The sequence below is a fragment of the Triturus cristatus genome, chromosome 10, assembly GCF_964204655.1.
Source record: "Triturus cristatus chromosome 10, aTriCri1.1, whole genome shotgun sequence".
Lineage (NCBI taxonomy): Eukaryota > Metazoa > Chordata > Amphibia > Caudata > Salamandridae > Triturus > Triturus cristatus.
The window spans coordinates 382,132,299-382,156,091 of record NC_140593.1 but is presented as its reverse complement, the minus strand read 5'-3'; positions in this window follow the sequence as shown (position 1 = coordinate 382,156,091).

Below are 23,793 nucleotides of genomic sequence, written 5' to 3'. Positions count from 1 at the left end.
CCATGTCCGCGTCCCTCATCAAAAGGCACCCCATGAAACTGGTGCCGTAAAAACTGCCACATTCTCAAGGCTACCCTCACCCCGGCTGACAGCCGAAAAGGATGGTGTGGGGGCCTCTGCCCCTCCAAAGCTCTCCCCCGTCGCCCCCAGAACGTCCGCCCTACTCTGCCACCCTACCGCAAAATTGAGATATCCCAGCAACCCGTGTATGTCCCTAACCGTCACCTTCTGTCACGTCAACGCGCTTGCGCATCTCTCACATGTTCCGCTTTTTATCCACCGGAAGGCGTGCCTCCGCCAAAACGGAGCCCAGCTCCATGCCTAGAAAAGCCAGTACCATACTGGGCCTTTGTGGTTTCTCCGGTGCCCATTGCACCCCATCTCCCTCATGATCTCATGGAAACTGTCCAGCGCCTTCTGGCAGTCCGCGGAGTCTGAGGTGCCGACAAAAGGAAGTCATCCAAGTCATGCCTCGCGCCTTGGTGACCCGTCTGTTCCGTAAACAAACCCTTGTAGGAACGTGCTGAAACCTTCCAAAAAGTGCGCAAGACATGGAGCAGCCCATCGGCAACGCTTTGTCCCCATACCAGTGACCGCCGAATTGTATGCCCAACCGATCCAAGTCATCTGGATGAACAGGCAGCCGCCGGAAAGCTGACTGCATGTCGCACTTTGCCATCTGCGCTGTTGCGCCCGTGGTCACCACCAGTGACATAGCCACGTCAACAGAGGATTAAGACACAGTGGCCGCACTTTCCTCAATAAAAGTCCTTGACCGACCCACCTTTGGGCCAGGACCATTGCTGTAGCAGCCCAACTGCCCCTGCTCTTTTTTTTTTTTTTTTTTTTTGGCACCACCATTCCCATGGGTGACCCAACCAAATTATGCAACTGCCACTCCTGAAAGGGGTCCGCCATGCGGCCCTCCTGTACCTCCTCATCCAGCTTCGCTTGTACCACCTGTGGGCGCTCCCGCGCCGGTGTCCAAGTGACTGCCCATCTCCGCACCCTTGTACCTTCCTACCCCAACCTGAACCCGTCCAGAAACCCCCACCGTATTCGCTCTGCCGCTGCCCTATCCGGATACCCCCAACAACTTCTCCACCTTACCCGGAGTAAGAGCTCTGTGGCCCAGGCCCCTGAGCCCCCCCCTCCCGCCTGCTGTGCCTGCTGCTAGCCCCCAGCCTTAAAGGCTCCGGGCTGCCCCTGCTGACCGCCGTATGACTGACCCTGAGCCCCCCCCACTTGACCAACGCACGTCGCTGGCCGCAGCCCGAGCATCTGTGCCGAAACTGCAATATTCCCGCGTGCATAGTCCTCTGGTATAGTCCCAGCACGCCCCTTCTCTCCCGTCGTTCCCCTGCCTGCCCCACCCACCCCTCCGCGGGTGGGCCCCCCCCGAAAGGGCTGATAACGAGCGGCAGCCCTCTGGCCATCAAAATAGTGTTCTCCGACCCCGCGAGCCCCATCGTGTGCTGCCACAAATCCATGTCCTGCTCTCCCGCTTCGCTTCCGTATCCCACGCCATGCGCGCCCGGAATTCCTCATCATACTGAGCCCAGGCATATCCCCCCCCTGTATTCGCACTTTCCGAATGACGACCATGTATTTAAACATGTCCACTGACCTCTCCGAAAACTTCTCACCATACACACTGGCGTAAATGAGAAAAGCTGCTGTCCAGTTCTCTTACCGTCAAAGGCACCTGAGGCCTCTTTGCCAACTCGAATTCCTCCTCCTTGGAGCCCTCCTTTGCCCTGACCTCCCTGTGCAGGAGTTTGAGCATTTCCAAATATACCCCCTTTCCAGATCCTCTCTTTTGTTGCCAACCTCAAATGCACCCCCAAGGGCTTCATTACCCCCATATACGGTAACCGTTCGATCTTCCATTCCTTCCTTTCCAATTTAGCCTCACCCTCCCCTGTCTTTGTGTCAGCTGGCGTCTTCTAGTCCGTCACACTCTCAGTAGTCTTACCGTCGTCCCCCTTTCCTGTGCCTTCCGGGCCCACTGCCCCATCCCCTACGTACACTCCCTTGTGCAACTTCTCCCCCCGACCCCCCTCCCCTCTTCAACAGCCCGCTCCATCCCTCTGGAAACCATCACTGGGCGCCCGAGCAAATGTTTATTACCTGGCGCCAGTGTCTCTGTCCGCCGCTCCTCCCTGCGTCCTGTCCTGGGGGCCGAGCTGGTTTCCCACCTCGATGTCCGACCCGTGGGCCGCGCCTGGCGTCGTGACACCTGCAAGAAACTAACCACAACATTACTCGGCCCCCCGTCCCCCTTGTCCACTTCACGCAACTCCCCGTCTTCCATGCTCTCCTCCTCAGAATCCAATTTCTCCTGCCCCGCACCCCCAGCGCTCCCCGCTGGCGGCGCCCACTGCTTGAGTGGTAGACAAACATTCTCCGCTGTGGTGCTCCTCTGCCGATGCCCCCCGGGGCGCTGTGACCCCGTGGGTGTTGGGGCTGGCGAGCCCGTACCGGGCCTACTTATGCCAGCCGCGCCGGGGATCCCTCGCCGGTACAGGATACGCCGCCCAAGGATCCACCCTCCCTTCTCCTTGGTGCCGTCGAGCCGCTCCCAGCCCTACCAAGTCCGGCACCCCGCGAAAGTAAAACTGTTGGTCCCCCGCCTGCAACGAAATGGAATGGTCTGGTGTGCTGGGCCTACCACCTTCCCGACTCCCATCCCATCGTCTCTTACCCGCCCCCAGCGTATCCGCTACCCACGCCCGCCTCACTGCGCTCAAATCCCCCCCCACCTCGCCTCGGTCCCCGACCTCCCCGCCGCTCCGGACCCACTTACCCAACCCCCCCACCCCCTGTCCGCGCGCCCCCGCCCCCCCCCATCGTCCCCCGCCCAACCCCCCGGCCGTCCGCCACTCCTTCGCCCTCGTCCGAAACCAACCGCACCGGGGGAGTCCCCCCCTGCTACACTCCCCTCATCCCCGCCGTTCGCCTAACCCCCCACCTGACATTGGCGGGAAACCCCGTGCCCGCCGGCTCCCGGTCAAACTCTCCGCGCGAGCCCCCCCCCCTCCCCTTTGCGCCTCCCCCATTCGCTCTTGACTCCTCTCCACTCTGGGCCCCGTGCCCCTGTTAAGCGAGTTAATCGATTAATTACAAACCTCTTGGTGTCAGCTTTAATTGGGTGCAATCCCCTCCCATATTCGGCCCCTTTTAATGATGCCCTGATGTGGATTTCTGGACGGAAATACCGGGCGGCTGGAATTAAAGATTCTGGCTCCTATCTCTAGAACTAATTCAATTTAGGGCAGTTAAACCCCCCAAAATGCGGAATAACCAAGCAATTCTAGAATGTCAGGTGAAAATCCGGATACAGTTCCCCTTTCTGTACAGAATAACACTCCGATTATTCCCTCGCCAATACTTCCCTCGCGTTCCCGCCCCCCCCCCGCTCCGCCGCCGCTCCCCTGCCTCTGGGGCGGCCGTCCCAAAATGGAGCACGTCGCGAGGTGGCCCCCCCCGATCTCGCCCCCCCGCCCCGATGACGCCCAGCCGTCGCCGACTCCCGCCTCTCGCTCTCCCGGGGGCGAACCTGTCACCTCCCAGGCCCCGCTCAGATGCACGCGACCAGCTTGAGATAAAGCTACTATCGCATAATCGCAGTTGCCGTTGTCAAGGTTACTAGATTCAGCGCCGGCCTCATAGGCCATACTTCAATATTCCTCGTGTCGTTTTCACCGCACCCACGTCGCAATATGTGTCACAGAACGATAAAATTATACCACGTCCACCCTTCCCTAAAACTCATGTTGCTTCTCGGTAAATCGACCGCCCTTGAGGAGGGCTCCCGAGTCCCTAGAAGCGCCGATCTCACCTCAGAAAACCCGAAAATCTTTCGACTACTACCCGCGCTCCCAGCCACCAGGTCACCAAACCTAAAATGGTGGCTGGGGAGGGGCATAACTGGCCTATAAAGCCCTTGGGCTACTTTAGCCGCAATTGGGCTACATTTGGGCTATCCCCCAAACGTAGCCCAAAACCTACCAAATGGCCGCTACGGCCACTCCCCCCCCCCTCCCCCTCCCAATCTGCCCGGGGGGCAGACCTCGCTGTGCTCGGCTGCCCCCCAAGCTCCCATTGCATGTTCTTTGCTTTATCATCAGTGAAGATAAGTTTCTCCCTCGGCTTCAAATTCTCCTTTCTCGAGTGGCTTTGTTATACACTCACCTTTCGAATCTCTCAGCTAGTTCCTCTTGGACTTTCTGGAGCTGCTCCAGCATTACTGCAGTTCCTTCTCATCCAGAGATTCTCTGCATAAGGTATGCTATTTTTCAATTTGGCGGGATGGAAACTCAGAGCATGCAGCACAGTATTGCCAGCAGTGCTCTTTCTAAAGGTCTTCGTCTGTAGTGCTCCATCTGCCACATAGAGGGTTAAGTGTAAGAACTCTACCTCCTTATCACTAATGTGTGAGGTGAAATGTAAGTTGAGCTCATTGTGGTTCGGCCTCTTTACAAAATCCTCAGCTGATGGTTTGTTGCCACGCCATATGACAAAAAGATCGTCAATAAAGCGTGACAACAATATCACATTTTCAGACATTTCTATGACAAAATCTTTCGCTAGCACCTGCTCCTCCCACTATATATATATATATATATATATATATATATATATATATATATATATATATATATATATATATTCATTCACAAACTGCTAGTGGCTTCTTACGGTTCCCAAGGTCCCAGCAGGCGACAAAAAGCAGGCACGGACCACAAATATGTGCTTCCAATATTTTATTTTCCTGTGCTCAGTCGGCCATGACGCGTTTCGATCCCTCCTGGATCTTGATCACATGACAGCGCTCACGGACATTTTTTCTCTTTTTAAAGTGACAGTGCATATTATCTATTTCCGGTTTCCCCGTTTTTTGCCATGAACATAGAAGACATACTTAATACCATTTTTTCTCACATCATATTGCTTAATTCAAAATTAGTCATTAACATTTGTTATTATGATCATAGCATATTGTTTGCACAATTTATATCAATAAATTTGTCTCTTTTAGGCACAAATAAATAAACATATAAATATGAATGTTTTAAATATCTCAATAAATACGCTATAAATATTGTATAAATATTAAAATATTAGAATATTTGACCAATAAGAGAATAAATATATTTATAAAAAAGATATATATCTGAAAATGTGCAAATTGGGGTTCGGAAAAACATTGTGCAATCAAGGACAATCCAACTATTTCTCAACAGCACATAAGTATGTTGTTTTTTATTATCCGTTCCATTATTGCAATGCCACTTGTATACTGCTAGTGGGCATTTTAGATATTTATGTAAGCAAGAGAAATGGTTTTGGCTGTCTTCATTTATTCTGCCCAGTGTGTAACCTAATGTGCAAAGTGTAGTGCTTGTAAATTGTGCTTATCAATTAAAATCAGCAGTTTGCTACGTGAATTCACACTAATTAAAAAACCGTATTATTTTTGGTTGGGTTTAGGCGGCAGCCTGATACGAAATTATCCAATGATGTTTTTTTAAATGTTTTTTTTAATCTAGTATACCAATGTATTTAGCTCAGCTGGCCCAAGTGGCCTTATTCTCATCAAATATCCAACTTTTTTTTTTAATGTATGTATATAGGGCTCAATACTGTACAACTTCCATTAGATTATCCTTATTGTACTGCATCTAGATACATGTGTATAGATCTTCCGTGGCGTTTAAACCCCCCGGATATTTGCTGTCTAGATTAAGGATATATCTAGTTTCCAATCTTCGTGAGGCCCCCTCTCTGTCTCCCCGTCTATTCTTTGGGACGGAGTCAATAAGGTAGAATGACAGATGTTTCAAGTCATTGTTGTGGATCTCCTTGAAGTGTCTGGCCACTGGGTAGGTGGGATCTTGGTTAACAATAGCCCCGAGATGTTGAATAATTTGTTTATTAGCGGGGAGTTTTGTGCTTCCTACATATCTTAGATTGCATGAGCACTCTAGGATGTATATAGCAAAGTCTATTTTACACTGCAGGGTTTGTGTGATTTCTATCTCTTGTTCACTGAATGGTGTTTTGAATGATGTTTTGTTTACACCATATTGACAAGCTTTACAACTGGTGCATTTTACGAATCCTTTTCTTTGGGTAAGCCAATTAGTTTGGACTATAACTTCCGGGCTACTTTTGACCAAGCTTCCACTCATAGAGGGGGCTTTTCTATAGATAATTCCTAGAGATTTGGGTAAGGTATGGCCTATGATTGGGTCATTCAGGAATAGTGGCCAATTGCGTTGTACAATTTTTTTGATAATTGTATTTTGCTTATTGTAGGGTGTAATAAATTGCAATTGGAGTTGGCTATTATCCACATCCGAATTAATATTCTTTGGACTGAGTAATGTACTTTTATTCAAGCTATTGGTTTTGTTGATGGCATTGTTGATGGTGGCAGGTTTATACCCCCTTGCTAAAAATCTTTGCTTACTTTCCTCTTGTAATTTTTGCAGATCCAGCGGATTACTGCATATTCTCTTGATTCTTAGCATTTCCCCGTAGGGGATGCTGTTGATCAAGTGTCTGGGGTGTGAACTAGTTGAATGTAAAACTGAGTTACCTGCAGTTTCTTTTCTAAAGAGCCTCGTTTCTAGTATATTGTCCTGAATGTATAGTTCTACATCTAAAAAATTGATTTTTTCCTTGCTTATACTAGCTGTGAAGCTTAGATTGATGTCATTTACATTAATCTCGTCAACAAATGTTCTCGCCTCTGCCATAGATCCATCCCACACAATAAAAATATCGTCAATGTATCTCAAAAACAATTTAACGTTTTCATTCATAAATGTTTTGTGTGTGACGTTGAGGACCAGCTCCTCCCACCATCCCATATGCAAACAAGCATAGCTTGGGGAGAAGCTGGCCCCCATCGCCACACCTAGCATTTGTTGATAAACAGTTTTATCAAATAAAAAGATATTGTTATTTAAACAAAATTGAGTCAAATCGCTTAACATGTTGCAATGTGCAGTCAATTTCATGTTTCCTTTTCCCAGAAAATGTTCTAGTGCTCTAATACCATCACGATGTTTGATACTGGTATATAATGATACTACATCTAGAGACATTAGGTGGTAATCTTTCTTCCATTCAAAATTCTGTATTTTTACCAGCACATCACTCGTGTCTCTAATATATGTAGGTAGAGCTTTAACTAGATCTTGTAGGAATAAATCGATGTATTTGCTTGCATTTTCCAGGAGGCTATTCTGTGCAGATATAATTGGACGTCGCGGAGGATTAACATTGTCTTTATGGATTTTTGGTATAAAATATATGTTGGGAGTAGTTGGATTTTCCTTTCTCATGAATTTGTATTCTTCTGAGGTTATAATTCCCGCACTTTTCCAGGCCAGTAATTTTCCGTAAAAATCATCTTTGATGTTTTTTACTGCCCACAGATTGCTGATCTTGTAGCATGTTCTATCATTAAGTTGAAGTGCTGCTTCTGCCATATATTTTTTCCTGTCCCACAACACAATGTTGCCTCCCTTGTCTGCATTTCTCACAATAATGTCTTTGTTGTTTTGTATTTTAGCGATTAGTTGTTTGGATCTTCGATCCTTAGGATTCCATTTTTGTTTTATATTTTGGATTTTGTAATTGAGATCCTTTATTTCATTGACTACTTGTTCGTTGAAATTGTCTATACTGTCTCTGGGCATTATTGGATTGAAAGTGGATTTATTTTTAAATGGTGTGGATTTTCTGGTTGGGTTGCATTCTGCTGTTGGTGAAGAAATTGATTATATATTTTCTTCTCGATTTAGTATATTTATTGGCGTCACCATAGTTGCATTAATTTGTGTAGAGGATTCCGCTCTTAGTTCCATCAGAGTATTAAGTAGAGAGAGGTCATCTTTGTTTGTTTTTTCTTTTCCTTTTTAATTTTATTCTTTTTCAGTTGTTGTTTGTTGTAACTTGTCCTTGTTTAATGCATGATATTTTTTCAATTTTAATTTTCTTATGAAGCGATAAACATCCATTCTGGTATTGGCGTAATTAAAGTTTGATTCTGGGCAAAAGGAGAGACCTAATTCTAGAATTTGCTCCTCTGTTTTAGTGAGTGTTATATCGGTGAGGTTGATTACGTTTTTCTTTTTAATTTCGCCGTCTTTCACTTGCGGTTCCACCAACCTCTCCCTCTCCCCCTTGTTTTTTTGTATGGCTGTTCTGTTTGCCCTTCTCCTTTGTTTCCGTTTGAAATTGCGCCTTTTCCTTTGGCATTCAATTGTGTCCTTGGGCGTAACGTCGCCCTCCTTTCTTCTAATAAAAAATTCATCTCTTCTGCAGGGGAGATTTTATTGAAGGACATGCTGACAGCTCCATGTTGCCCTTCCAGTTCGGCTTCACTTTCTAAGTTAGAACTTAAATCTGAATTAGAGGTATAGGCATTTTTGTCATTACTCGTAGAGGCATGTGCCCCTGGGTCGTTTTGTTTCTTCATTTTGTTAGTTTTCATGACACCATATTTCTTTGAAAATGTAAAGATTCGACCTGTTTCATAGTCCACACGGTCTCTATGAAATTTGTATGCCTTTCTTTCTTTTATTTTATCCTCATCTTTTTTTAGGCGAATATATATATATTTCCCCACTCCTTTGCAACAAACACGCGGGTCAAAATGTTTTATGTGAGTGGCACCATGTTTTCATGTTTACAGTGAACAGGGCTCATTTCAGAGCTTTAATAAGTTGGTGTCACTCATATAAATAAATGCACCTTTTGCACCAGAGTGCCTGTGTCCACTGTCTATTTCAGAGGAGCAGACATGGAATATATATATATTTTTTTAATTCTTTTTATTGAATTTTCATTATCAGCAAAATATTATCTGCCTCGCAGGGCAGAGCAATCAAGACATAGAAACAGCAAAAAGAAAATCAAACATTAATTGTAACCTCAGTGATTGGTCATGCCTTAGCAAGGCTTGTCTAGGTCTCAACACATACTTGTTATTATACACGTAACGTAACATTGCAGCTCAATATTATAAGAGATCACTCAGATGATGTGTCATCCATTTGGGCCTTTGTTAACAAATAATGCCTCAATGGTTCCCAGATGTCTTTGGGTCTCGACGCTGATGGTAATTCCTCTGCAAATATTTCCAAGTTATCGCGGCAGTACACCAGATCTGTGACCCACCCCTCAGGCTGTGGACTAAGTTTGCTCTCCCATGTGAACATGACTCTTCGCTTGGCCATCAGGAGGGCCATTCTGGTGAATCTGCCCAGAGTACCCTTCAGTTGAGGTACATAACCAAGGAGACATATAAGAGGCGTGCACTGTAACACAGTACCTGTCATAGTCTGTAATCTCTGCACGATTTCCTACCAGAAACTCAAGACAGCCCTGCACCCCCAGGCCAGATGAAGAAAGTCGGCTGCCACCTGACTGCACCGTTTACAACTATCTGAGTCTCTAAGCCCCATTCTGTGCAATTTGACAGTAGTATAATAAATTTGATGTATAAATTTAAAATGAATAACACACAGGTTGCCATTAGGCATTAATTTACCAGTTAGGGTACAAATGTTCTCCCATTCCTTCAGTGTAATTTGAGGGTCCAGTATAGCATTCCATCATTCATAGCCTTTATTCTCAGATCTCACTACTTCTTCCTGTACTGATTTGTATAATTTAGTAATGAGATTTTTCCTGGAAGTGGCAGCTAGCAGTATTTGTAGCAATTGAAGCTGAGATGGCTCGTCAGGGAAACTCGGGTAGTGATCTCTAATCGCTGTCGTCAAGCGCTGGCAAGTGTATTGAAAGAGTGGAGTGGGATTGGTAAGGTACACGAGATCGGCTTCGGTAACATAGCTACTCTCACAATAAAGGTCACGCATATGTGTAATACCGACCACTTGTAATGATCTCATAGGACCAGTCTTCTGAGTGACTGAGAGCGCAGCATGATCAGCTAGGGGAAGAGCAGGGGCATATATAGGGAGCTTATGAGCTAGTTTGCCTATCATTTGCCATGCCATGATAGTGGTGTCTGTGGTATTTATTTCTGATTTGGGAGTGCTTCTTTGAACATGTGTGAGCAAGCCCGCCAGGCGTGTCGGATAGGCACCGCTGGCGATGCCTATCCTCCACTGCTAGATGCGGTGTGTAGTCATGCGGTCTAAACCAATAATAGGCGTATTGGGCCAAAGCGCATAAATAATATATGTAAAAATCTGGAGCTCCAAACCCTCCCCGTGAATAGGAAAGTGTTAGTCGGTCCCAGCTGATCCTGACAGTTTTGCCTCCCCACACCAGTTTCCGGAGTTGTGTTTTTATTGTGGCAAATAAGTGCTTGGTTAGACAGATGGAGATGTTACAGAACAGATACAAGAAACGGGGGAGAATGATCATCTTAATGACTGCTATGCGATCCGCCAAAGAGAGCGGTAGATGTCTCCATTTATCCACCTGACACACCATCGCATCATAAGCACGGCCATAATTTTCTTTTATCACAGTCTCGGGATCGCGATGCACCCACACTCCAAGATACTTGACAGGATCTTCGGTCCATATGAGCGGGAATTATACTGGGGGGGAGCAGTGTTCTTTGTTAGAGGGATCATGACCGATTTCTCCCAATTGATCGATAATCCTAAATATAGACCAAATCTAATGTATTCACGGAGAATCGGGGAAAGATATTGCTGTGGTTCTCGAACGAAAAGGACCATATCGTCCGCATACATTGAAATGCCGACGGGTCTATGATGAAAGTTAGGTGCGGAGCTTCTGTGACTTTGGCGTATTATGCACGCCAATGGTTCCAATGTGATGGCAAATAGAAGGGGGGACAGGCGACAACCCTTCCTTGTGCCCCTCTCAATATGAAAAGGGTCAGAGGTGAAACCCCCCACTCACACCCTCGCCGACGTTTCAGTGTATAACACCTTCAGCCATTGCTGTAGCACTAGGGGAAACCACATGCGCTTGAGAACGTGAAACATATAACTCCATTCAATGGAGTCAAATGCTTTTGCAGCATCAAGCATGACTGCTGCAGCTGAAAATTCGGGATTTAAAACATGAAACATGGCAAATATGGTCCTGAGATTGTGTGAAGTGGACCGCTCAGGTATGAACCCTGTCTGATCTGGGAGTACTAGCATGGGCATGAGGGGTTGGGTCCTGGTGGTTAACATATTTGCTAGAATTTTTGCATCGAGGTTAATCAGCGAGAGCGGACGGTATGATTCACAGTGCGTGGGGGATTTAAACTTCTTCAGGAGTGTGATGATAAGTGCCTGTCTTAAGGAGGGGGGTAAGACACCAGACTCATGGGCCTCCGCATACATTTCCAGTAAATAGGGGATAAGAAGGTCCACGTAAGCCTTGTAAAATTGCACCGTTAGCCCGTCAGGCCCTGGTGCTTTATTATTAGGGAGTGAGATAATTGCTTCTTTAACATCGTTGTCATCAATGGGGTGCCTCAGACCTTCGCGGTGACCGACGGACAACCAAGCACAGGCAATATCAGATAAATATTCATCAAGATCAGCTTCCTCTCCATCCCCCGCGTGGCGTACATTGCGCTGTAGTACTGTTTAAATTGATCAAGTATTGCATGGGGCGTGTAATGTTCTGTCACAACATCATCCATCATTTAAGTAGTGTGATGATGATTCTCCCTAAATTTCAATTTGAAGGACAAATTTCTGCCCGGTCGACCGCCCTCACCATATGACCTGGCCACATGGCGCCGCGCGATATATCTCGCCTCTGAATCAGCTAACTCATTGTATTCCGTAACAAGCTCCTGAATACGAGCGAGAGAAGTAGCTGACGGTTTAACCGAGTGCTGCGCCTCTAGTTAACCCAGTGCCTTCTCCGTTTTGGAAAGTTTCTTCTGATATCCTCAATATGCCTGAGGTGGAGCTTATACACACCACACTTACCGTGACCTTAAAGGCCTCCCATAACAAGGAAGAGCTTTCTACCGAACCCACGTTTAATTCGAAATACTGCTTTATTGCCTGTCTGATTGTGTCTTCATATATAGGGTCAAGTAGGGCCTTCGCGTGAAACCTCCAGGCGAAAGGACGGTGCAGATTTGTGAGAATTTGGATGATCAAATATACAGGGTTATGATCCGATAGGGTACGTGGTAAATTATGAATATGTGATACCCACCCATTAGCCTCCTCGCTCGCTAACCAGTAGTCCAACCAAGACCAACTGTTGTGTGATGGGGTGATGTGAGTGCCTACTTTATCCTGAGCATTACGCAGGCGCCATATGTCCACCAAGCCCAGTTCCTCCATGGCCTCACGCACGCACTGAGCCGTTTTAATGGTTCGCGCACCTTGTGGGTTAGATTTATCCACTTTTGGATTAAGATGCGTATTAAAGTCCCTCCCTGCCCCCCCCCCGAGGATGGCCGAGTCTGGCAACGTGCGTAACACATTCAGTATCTGTAGGACGGGCTGTGGATCGTCCACTACTGGATATGTGTGAGCAAAGTAATACCCAATATACCCTGCACAATCACCCAGCGACCCTCAGTGTCAGCGTGTGTGGGAACAGGGAGGAAGGGTATTCCTTTTTTGATCAATATTAGAACCCCTCGAGCATAGGTGGAAAAAGATGAGGCGAGTTTGAATCCCGCCCATTTATGTACAATATTACCTCCGTTCGTCTGTTCAGATGCGTTTCTTGTAGTAACGCAATATGTACACTGTGCCTCTCCAAATATGCAACCACTTGACTAAACTTTTTGGGAGTATTGAGCCTACAATACATACAATCATACCTCTCACCTGTCAGGCAGTGTTGACAATATGAGGTGTACTTGAGGGTAGTAATACACTAAATATGCAGAACCATGTGGTCCTGAATATTTGAAGGGCCAAGAGGAAAAAAAGAGGGAGTACACCCTCCTGATTCTAAATCTTGTTCACATTAGAGTACTCCACTATTATTCTTATCAAGGTATTGATTGTAAGAAAAAAGAGAGAAAGAGAGAGAGGTACTGGGATGTCCCTACGTGAAGCTACCACTAATGGAGTGGTGTAGGAAAATACCTTACTTTTATTTATTTTCCCTCACACACCCTAGTGGTGTCATGCTTCATCATCGGGACACCGCGGCCCCTATAAGTCGCGGTGGGCTCAACCAATATTTCAGGGAGCACCGCAGTGTTGGCACGCTGCTCGGTGTCCTTGCAGGTGGACCTTGGGCACTTTTGCGGGGATGTTGCCAAGGCACTAGGGCAGATGACCGCTGCTGTCGAACACCTACAGAGCAGCACATTCAGTGCTGGTGCATTGGGAGGGGAAGACGGCAGTGAGGCTGCCTCGAGTGTCAGCAGTGTGTCAGTGGCAGAGGCCAGCACCAGGCGCCGCAGTTCGCAGGCCTCCATGGGGACAGGCCGTGGTGAGGCGTCGGAGACACCTGAGCGGAGGCTTGGTGTACGTGGCAAGCGCCACTAGACAGATTTACAGCCATACCTGACCGTGGTGGGGCAACCATGGTCCTCCCCTTCCTGAGGCTGCACAGCCGTGACTTTAACGCACATTTGTAATAACTTTTGTCATGTGGAGCATTATTTACATCGCTTGTTTGGTTGCACATACCGCAGTGCTACTGTGCATTAAACAGTTGCACCCCCAACAAAATAGTAATGTATCGCTCTCACCTGATTCAGAAATGATGTTGCATGATGTATGTCCGCCTCCTATGGCCCTCTGCTGTGTTAGGGACGTGTGTCTGTCGGTGTTGGGCGGGTGGTTGGTCATCCCGGTGGTCGTCATTCCTGTCCACCTCTATGGGTATCCCCCTTCTGGTCGCAATGTTGTGCAGCATTGCACATACAGCAATAATCCTGCAGCAGGTTTCAGGTTTGTATAGCAAGGCGCTGCCAGTCTTATGTAGGATTCTAAAGCGACTCTTCAGAATCCCAAATGTCCTCTCTATGACATTCCTAGTGCTTATGTGTGCTGCGTTGTAGCGTTGTTCCTGTGGGGTTGCTGGATTGATGTATGGGGTGAGTATATATTCATGCAGGGCGTAAGCACTGTCACCTAGAAGATAGAAGCAAAGACTTAGCAATGGTGATGTTCATACATGTGTGGTGTTCATGTGGGGAAGCGGAATTTGTATGTACCAAGCAGGAGTCCCTCTCCAAATTCTCCGTTGAGTAGACGCCTGTGGATTCCACTGTGGAGGAATATGTAGGAGTCGTGTGTGCTCCCCGGAAATTGTGCCACTAGGTCCGTTATGATGTGATTGGCATCGCACACAACCTGCACGTTGATTGAGTGGTATGACTTGCGGTTACGGAATATGTACTCATTTGCTGAGGGTGGACATATGGGGATATGCGTACAGTCGATGCATCCAATTACATGGGGGAATTGTGCCACCTGGTAGAATGCCTGTTTGTTGCGGTCCAACTGCTGTGGGGTTGTGGGGAAGCTGATGTGGGTGTGTAGCATTGTCAGTATGGCATCTAGGAATTTCTTGAAGAAGCGTGAGAGTGCGCTTTGCGATACGCCTCCGGCTACCGCAATTACCCCCTGGAAACTTCCTGAGGCCAGTAGGTGCAGGCTGCATAGGACCTGGACGTGCGCAGGGATTGCAATGGTCCGGTGTGTCTGGGGCTGCAGTAATGGTTCCAGGTCTGCAATGAGGCGCATGATCATGGCACGATTCAGTCGATACTTCTCGTACACCTCGTCCTCATTCTGCCCGAGCAAGGTGATGCGCAGTCTGAAAACTCTCTCCTGGACCCTTCTCCTGCGCTGTCCTGCCGCATTGATACGCATCCTCCTTGCAAGCACGTAGAGGGCTGCCATTTTGTGGTAGCCAACAGGGTCTCCTTGGCCACATTTAAGGGTTTGGTGATTAACACAATCAGTTGCACATGTTTAATTTTTTCTTTTTATTCACATGACTTTTTTTTTAACTTTACCTCCAGGTTCTGATTCCCCTTATTTAGCTCATGCTAAATAGCGATTTTTGGGATTTTCGGTATTTGCGACTGTTGTTGCATTGGGTTGCGATTCGTTATTAGCCATTGGCACTTGCCGGGAGCTATTAGTGATTTCGGTGATTGCTAATTCGGTATTTAGGGGTTCGGTATTTTTGCATGTTGGTTATTTGCGATTCGGTACTTTACCGGATTTCATTTAGCGATTCGTTATTTGCTCACGTTTTGGGTTGATGCATTGGAATTCGGTTTATTTTACTCGCTGATGGGTGATTTTGGCGATTCGGTATTTTACCGACTGGATTTTGGCTTGATGCATGTGCCAGTTAGTGTATTACAAGCGTAGTGCAGCGCATAGCTGTTGGTTAACCTTTGGAACTTCATTTTCTAAATAGGTTTTGGAACTTGAAGTCTATAAGAGAAGGGACTTCTATACGAATGTTCCCCTCTTCTAGTGTTTCCTCTTCACTCTCTACTCGTCTCTCTTAAAATCGCTTTTTTTAAGTCACCATGAATATACCAGGTCCTTCCACATCCATAGAAACCCTAGGGATAGGGTGTTCAGACGAAAAAGCATCAGCAATCTTGGCCGGACCGTCATTATTTCCTGACACTAATATAAGTCAGAGTCTGAATCGAGCCCAGAATTGGGATGAAGTTAAAGAACTTAAATGCACCCAGATGAAGATTCTTCTTCATGTGGCTATTCTCACAGAGTATTTACTTGGGAACGCTGCACCAAAGGGCCTTCTAGTAACTAATGCTCCCTGAATCTTTTTAGATGACCCGCTGTTCAAAAAGGAGTGGTCTCTAATCGCGTGGCGGTGTACACGCGATTGGTTAATCCTTATAATAAATACCACAAAACGTCTTTCTGAAGCAATTTTAGTCAAAATTAAAACAAGCGAAGATGCTCTAATGACTGAGATTAAGATCACCCTATATAAAAAGAAACTAGAGGAGGTCAATAAAGAAATTGCAGAGCATAAAGACTTTTTGATGCAGAGTAAGGTGAATAAATGACAGAAAGATCTTAAAAAATTCACCCATGAAAAAGCATATCCGTATATACGAGACGACTATAAAGGTCAGGAGAATACTGAGTCCGGCTCTTCATATCAAGGAGACTCAAGCAATTCCGAGTCTGAGCCTGAAGATTGGTCTAGTGATGGTTCCAATAAAAGCTGGACAGGAAATCAGAGAAGACCAAGAAGAAGCAATTTTAATCAAGGGTTCCAACCACCTCCCATGTACCCGTGGCCAAGCCCATTTGACCCAGTACAGTTTCATGGACCTCCACAATTTCATGGGCCCCCTCCATACCATTCTGCGCCCTTTTTTCAACCAAATTACAATTCAAATCGTTTTTTAGGACAGGGCGGAAGAAGAGGAAGGCGAGGCAGGAGAACCAATACAAACAAACAGGTCCAATGGGAGGACAACAACACTCCAATGAGTACATGGAGCTTGACAAAAGGACCACGAGGTGGGGCGAACAACAACAAGGACTCGTGGTGAATCTTTCAGACTACACGTTGAATTCAGAAGAAATAGCAGTATTGAATAAAGGTCTGGGTTTCGTTCCCACAACGTATCTGGATAAATTCCAATTACGCTGTGAATTAAGCGAATTCTTCAGAAAAATACGTGTAAAAACGTTTTTGTGGGAAAAGAAACACCAGTGATTGACAACTCCCATACAACATTACGCCTAAAATCAAACTTTTTTCCTCCAACATCACTCATGCCTCCAGAAGTAATTGCCTTTGAGGAAAGTGTCACGAAAGACATGACACTTATGATAACCTCAGTACAAAAGAAAGGAGTGCATTGAAGACCTTAAGTATGAAAAATGACATTGTTGGACTTGGCCCTTTTTCCCTGAATTTTTTCGTTTTTTAATGCATGTTAGATCAAATAACCAGTGTTTAGGTGCAGGTGCTCCCTTCTCCCAAGATGGCTGCCACAGGCCCCTGCAACTGCAGAGTGGTCTTTCTAGTAGCACCCTAGCTGCCAGGAGCTGGCTGGAACCCCACAACAATGTTGCGACACCAGCCCGCCTTTTTTGTCCCATAGGTAGAAGGGGGAAGCTCCTGGAATGTGCTGGAACCTTCTAGAAGGGAGGTGTGGTTTTTACTTTTGCTGCCTTGGATAGAGGTCACCTGACATAGGGCTACTTAACAGAGGGAGGGAACATTTTCTAGTCAGTTGGCCAGTGGGAGTAAAGCAGACCTGGGGAAAATCCACGCAGTAGTTTAGGCGGTAGGGCCTAGCCAGGGACTTATGCCTCTGAAAGTGACAGGACTTAGGTACTGCCTTTTAAGTGAGTGAGGGATCCTGTACCGCCCACTGATCTAGCCCAGTGATAGGAGAACCCAGGGGCCATCTGCTAAGCTTGACTAGGAAGGAACTAGTCACCAACTCAATCCCTAACCCCAAGGAACAGAACCCCCCCAAGGGCGCCAGTGACATCTGCGCCGCAAGAACTGAATGCTGAAACTTCATGCCAGAACTGCATGCTGAAACTTCATGCCAGAACTGAATGCTGAAACTTTATGCCAGAACTGAATGCTGAAACGTCATGCCAGGACTGAATGCTGAAACCGATCGCTGAAACTGCATGACAAAACTGAATGCTGAAACTTCACGTTACGATTGAATGCTGAACTGCTGGGGATCAACCAGGTACTAGCGCTGTGACTCCTGCGCTCCCTGACCTGGCCTGAGATTCCCTGCATCAAACCCCGTTGAGCGCTGAGCGCTCCCACTTAATTTGACCCACCCCCCTGACGCGGGGACCAGAGCACGCTCGCCGCCGTGGCCCGGAGGCCGGAAGCTTGCACCATCACCACGTCGAGGCCCGCGGAGAAGCCCGGGGCCCCATCGCTGCCGTCGCAGCTGCTCGTGGAGGTGTGAGAGGCCGTGACCGGCCCCCGTCGCTGAGGGATCGACTGCGGAGTCCGAAGCGGCGAAGAACGCCTGCCGCAGTGAAGACTCCTCGGACGCCGAGATCAAGGTAACCCCCGGGGGCTGGGAGGTAGCATGGCCGTACGGAGGCCTGCGACTCACCCCCCTGCTCCCCGGGAGGCTTGGGAAGGACCCGGTGCGCCCCCTGGTGACCAGGAGCGGCACCGCACTCGGAGACTCGGGATCCCCTCCGTGGGACTCCCTCTGCGCATCGGAGACTCTGATTCCCCTCCGTGGGATTGCCCCCCTTGCTGCTAGACTGCCGCGTACAAGGGGACCAAGTGCTTAAGGCCTGATTATTACGAGTAGCGCTGTATTCTTAAGTTCTGCTCCGAAATGCTTTCGGCCTGATTATTACGAGTAGCGCTATATTCTTAAGTTCTGCTCTCAAGTGCTTGATGCCTGATTATTACGAGTAGCGCTGTATTCTTAAGTTCTACTCTGAAGTGTGTAATGTTTGATGATTACGAGTAGCGCTATATTCTTAAGTTCTACTCTGAAGGGTGTAATGTTTAATTATTACGAGTAGCGCTGTGTTCCTAAGCTCCGCTCTGAAGTGCCCAATGCTGGATTATTACGAGTAGCGGTGTGTCCTTGAGTCCTGCCCTGAAGGGCTTAGTGTCTGATTAGTACGAGTAGCGCTGGATCCTCAAGTTCTGCGCTTAGGCGCTAGTAGTCTTCCATGGGTGGCGCTACGTTTTCCAGCCCTATTTCAAAGCGCTGAGAATCGCTAGACACCGCGCAAGGTACCCCCGGCAGATTGAAACGCTAGTGGTGGGAGGGGCGCAGCGCGCTGGTTAACCGCTGTGTTCACCGTTCCCCCAGGTTCGCCAGGTATTGCCAATGGAACTATGATGAGTTGCTGATGAATCTGACGCTACTGTATTCAGGTACTGCATATTGCATCATAATGAATTGCTGGTGAATCTGACGCTAATGTATTAAGGTACTGCTTAGGGCACCATAATGAAATGCTGGTGAATCTACTGCTGATGTATTCAAGTAATGCCCATTGCCATCTCATGAACTGCATTTACATCGAACTGCTTAGATAAACTTGTTTGATTTTTACTGAACCTACGGTGTGGCGTCCATTATTGTGTGCGTTTCCTGCTTCAGGGGATGAGTGTGTTGTATGGTCGCTTTACACTTAAGCCTTCGGGTGCACAAACGCTCGAGTCACGTTACCCCCTTAGGGCTTGCTGACCCCAGGTCTTACATTGTTGGCGAGCGGTGGGATTAGGACCTGTGACCATACAGCACCCTCCCGTGAAGCGGAGGGCGCCACAATTAAACGCCTAGTGTATTTAAGCTCTGCAACTGTTATTACTGCACTGATTACATTCCACTGTCCAGACTGAGGGTGTAAAATCCTGGTTAGCTGGTAACTGTCACCCATATCCTAGAGTTTTTCTTCCTTAGTATCTAGGTCCCCACCTGTCACGATGGAGTTCCGGTTAGCTGACCTCGAGGGGTACACTGTAAGGCAACTGAGGGAATTCGGGCAGGGGATGGGGGTGCCTGGGGTGCGGAGGGCCAAAGGGCCGGAACTCCGTACCGCCTTAAGGGCATGGGTAGAGGCCCACCCAGAGGGGAGAGAGGATGAGGGACAGGAGGCGCCAGATGCACCTCAGGAGGAGAGCGCCCAGGAAGTACTAGACATACTCAATGTGGATATGTCTGAAAATTTGCCCCCAGGGAGACGTTCTGGGGCCAGTAGTAGGGCAGGGTCTAGGAGGAGCGCGTCTCCAGAGGAGTATGAGGACAGGAGGGAGGAGAGGCAGTTAAAGTGGGAGCTAGCGAAATTGGAACATGAGAGAGAGAGAGAAAGAGAAAACAAGAGATAGGCAATGGAGGAAAAGAAGCTGGCGCACGAGCTTCAGCTGAAGGAGTTGGAGTTGCGCGCCCTCCAGTTAAACACGTCCAATAAGGACAATGGTGGCAGCGTACCAAGAGAGTCCCAAGAGTCAAAATTCTATTTTCCCAAGGATGATATCGCCAGGGTGTCTGAGGAGGCATTGGGGAGTGACCCTGAAGGGGGTGGTGCAGGGATCTTCCAACCCAGCGAGGTGGGAGAGGTGGCGAATAGCCCAGCTAGGTCCCCGGGAAAGAGAGGGTTGTAGGGCCTCACAACCTATCCATAGGAAGGAGTGAGACGGGGAGGTGTCCCGAGGTGCCCCAACCGCAGTCTCAGGGCCTGGAGAGTTCCGTAAGGGAGCCCCAGGTTGGGAGCCTAGGCTGTCCTGATGTGCAGCCCAGTGAGGGAGAGCCCCTAGTGTCAGGAGGACCCGGGGTGACTGTAATCAGAGCTCCTGAGGTTCTGGGGTCGGCCCAGTCGCAGGGTTTAGATCCTGGGCTGGGATGCCAGGTTCAGGGGTTGCCTGACCTGGCGGGTGGGGCATCTGTTACCAGTGTCCCCCAAGAAGTGTCTTCCAGGGGTACTTCTCCTGTTGGGAGGGTGCGGAACTCTGGGAGGGGTTGCAGGGGGAGGGAAGACTCGCCCCTGGCACTGGTGCAGCCTAAGGGTTTAGACCCTAGGCTGGGGAACCAGTTGAGGGGTCAAGGCCCTGGACTGGGGAGAGAGTGGTGGTCTGAGGGTGCCTCGCATGGGAGTAGGGTGAGGAACCACAGAAGGAGAGGTAGGGGGAGGAGAGCCTCGCCCCTGATGGCTGGTCAGCCTGAGGGTGCAGACCCCAGGTGGAAGGACCAGTGGCAGTTTGGGACTGCAAGGAGGAGGAGGGGAGTGGTCAACGGGCACTACAGGCCTGGGGCTACTGCCCCCACTCTGCGAGACCTCAAGGGCCAGAGACATCTGGATGGCCTAGGGGCCGGTCCTGGCCACAACCAGCTAGGGAGCCCCAGTGGGGTGGCTTCGTTGGTCCAGGGAGGTCTGAGAGGGAACCATCGGGTTCCAGAGTGGAGGAGAACCGGCGGGTGCTCCTGCAGTTGCGGGCCTGCGTCCACCTTTTCTCGCCCCAAGCAGGGAAGCCCATCAAGGTATTGATCGGTCTACCCTGGCTTTTGGCTGGAAGGGGGTTGTGATGGACTTGGCCCTTTTTCCTTGAATTTTTTCGTTTTTTAATGCATGTTAGATCAAATAACCAGTGTTTAGGTGCAGGTGCTCCCTTCTCCCAAGATGGCTGCCACACGCCCCTGCTACTGCAGAGTGGTCTTTCTAGTAGCACCCTAGCTGCCAGGAGCTGGCTGGAACCCCACAACAATGTTGCGACACCAACCCGCCTTTTTTGTCCCATAGGTAGAATGGGGAAGCTCCTGGAATGTGCTGGAACCTTCTAGAAGGGAGGTGTGGTTTTTACATTTGCCGCCTTGGATAGAGGTCACCTGACCTAGGGCTACTTAACAGAGGGAGGGAACATTTTCTAGTCAGTTGGCCAGTGGGAGTAAAGCAGACCTGGGGAAAATCCACGCAGGAGTTTAGGCGGTAGGGCCTAGCCAGGGACTTATGCCTCTGAAAGTGACAGGACTTAGGTACTGCCTTTTAAGTGAGTGAGGGATCCTGTACCGCCCACTGATCTAGCCCAGTGATAGGAGAACCCAGGAGCCATCTGCTAAGCTTGACTAGGAAGTAACTAGTCACCAACTCAATCCCTAACCCCAAGGAACAGAACCCCCCAAGGGCGCCAGTGACATCTGCGCCGCAAGAACTGAATGCTGAAACTTCATGCCAGAACTGCATGCTGAAACTTCATGCCAGAACTGAATGCTGAAACTTTATGCCAGAACTGAATGCTGAAACTTCATGCCAGAACTGAATGCTGAAACCGATCGCTGAAACTGCATGACAAAACTGAATGCTGAAACTTCACGTTACGATTGAATGCTGAACTGCTGGGGATCAGCCAGGTACTAGCGCTGTGACCCCTGCGCTCCCTGACCTGGCCTGAGATTCCCTGCATCAAACCCCGTTGAGCGCTGTGCGCTCCCACTTAATTTGACCCACCCCCCTGACGCGGGGACCAGAGTGCGCTCACCGCCGCGGCCCGGAGGCCGGAAGCTTGCACCATCACCACGTCGAGGCCCGCGGAGAAGCCCGGGGCCCCATCGCTTCCGTCGCAGCTGCTGGCGGAGGTGTGAGAGGCCTCGACCGGCCCCCGTCGCTGAGGGATCGACTGCGGAGTCCGAAGCAGCGAAGAACGCATGCCGCAGTGAAGACTCCTCGGACGCCGAGATCAAGGTAACCCCGGGGGCTGGGAGGTAGCGTGGCCGTACGGAGGCCTGGGACTCACCCCCCTGCTCCCCGGGAGGCTTGGGAAGGACCCGGTGCGCCCCCTGGCGACCAGGAGCGGCACCGCACTCGGAGACTCGGGATCCCCTCCGTGGGACTCCCTCTGCGCATCGGAGACTCTGATTCCCCTCCGTGGGATTGCCCCCTTTGCTGCTAGACTGCCGCGTACAAGGGGACCAAGTGCTTAAGGCCTGATTATTACGAGTAGCGCTGTATTCTTAAGTTCTGCTCCGAAATGCTTTCGGCCTGATTATTACGAGTAGCGGTATATTCTTAAGTTCTGCTCTCAAGTGCTTGATGCCTGATTATTACGAGTAGCGCTGTATTCTTAAGTTCTACTCTGAAGTGTGTAATGTTTGATGATTACGAGTAGCGCTATATTCTTAAGTTCTACTCTGAAGGGTGTAATGCTTAATTATTACAAGTAGCGCTGTGTTCCTAAGCTCCGCTCTGAAGTGCCCAATGCTGGATTATTACGAGTAGCGCTGTGTCCTTGAGTCCTGCCCTGAAGGGCTTAGTGTCTGATTAGTACGAGTAGCGCTGGATCCTCAAGTTCTGCGCTTAGGCGCTAGTAGTCTTCCATGGGTGGCGCTACATTTTCCAGCCCTATTTCAAAGCGCTGAGAATCGCTAGACACCGCGCAAGGTACCCCCGGCAGAATTGAAACGCTAGTGGTGGGAGGGGCGCAGCGCGCTGGTTAACCGCTGTGTTCACCGTTCCCCCAGGTTCGCCAGGTATTGCCAATGGAACTATGATGAGTTGCTGATGAATCTGACGCTACTGTATTCAGGTACTGCATATTGCATCATAATGAATTGCTGGTGAATCTGACGCTAATGTATTTAGGTACTGCCTAGGGCACCATAATGAAATGCTGGTGAATCTACTGCTGATGTATTCAAGTAATGCCCATTGCCATCTCATGAACTGCATTTGCATCGAACTGCTTAGATAAACTTGTTTGATTTTCACTGAACCTACGGTGTGGCGTCCATTATTGTGTGCGTTTCCTGCTTCAGGGGATGAGTGTGTTGTATGGTCGCTTTACACTTAAGCCTTCGGGTGCCCAACCGCTCGAGTCACGTTACCCCCTTAGGGCTTGGTGATCCCAGGTCTTACAGACATCATCATAAAACCCGCGGATAAAGGCGGAGCAACTGTGATTCAGAGTATAACTGCGTATAGAACTTCGTGTATGAATCTCTTGACAGATACCAAGTTCTACAGGAAGATCAGCAATGATCCCACAGCACGTCTGAAAAAAACAATCAGTACTATCACCACAGAGGCCTTGAACCTTGGCTGGATTGACAAAAAAGAACACAAATTTCTGAACCCTGATGCCCCAAGAATCCCAGTATTCTATGCAATACCAAAGATACATAAAGATAAAATACCGCCACCCGGAAGACCTATTGTGTCCGGTGTAGGGTCTCTGTTAGAGCCTCTCTCCCAATAAACGGACTGGTTTCTCCGCCCATTGGTCAAATGTATCAAGTCATATGTACAAGACACAAAACATCTACTAAATTTAAAATCAGAAATTACGTATGACGAGGCGTGGCTTCGGCACCAGGGGAAATGGCCGCCGTTC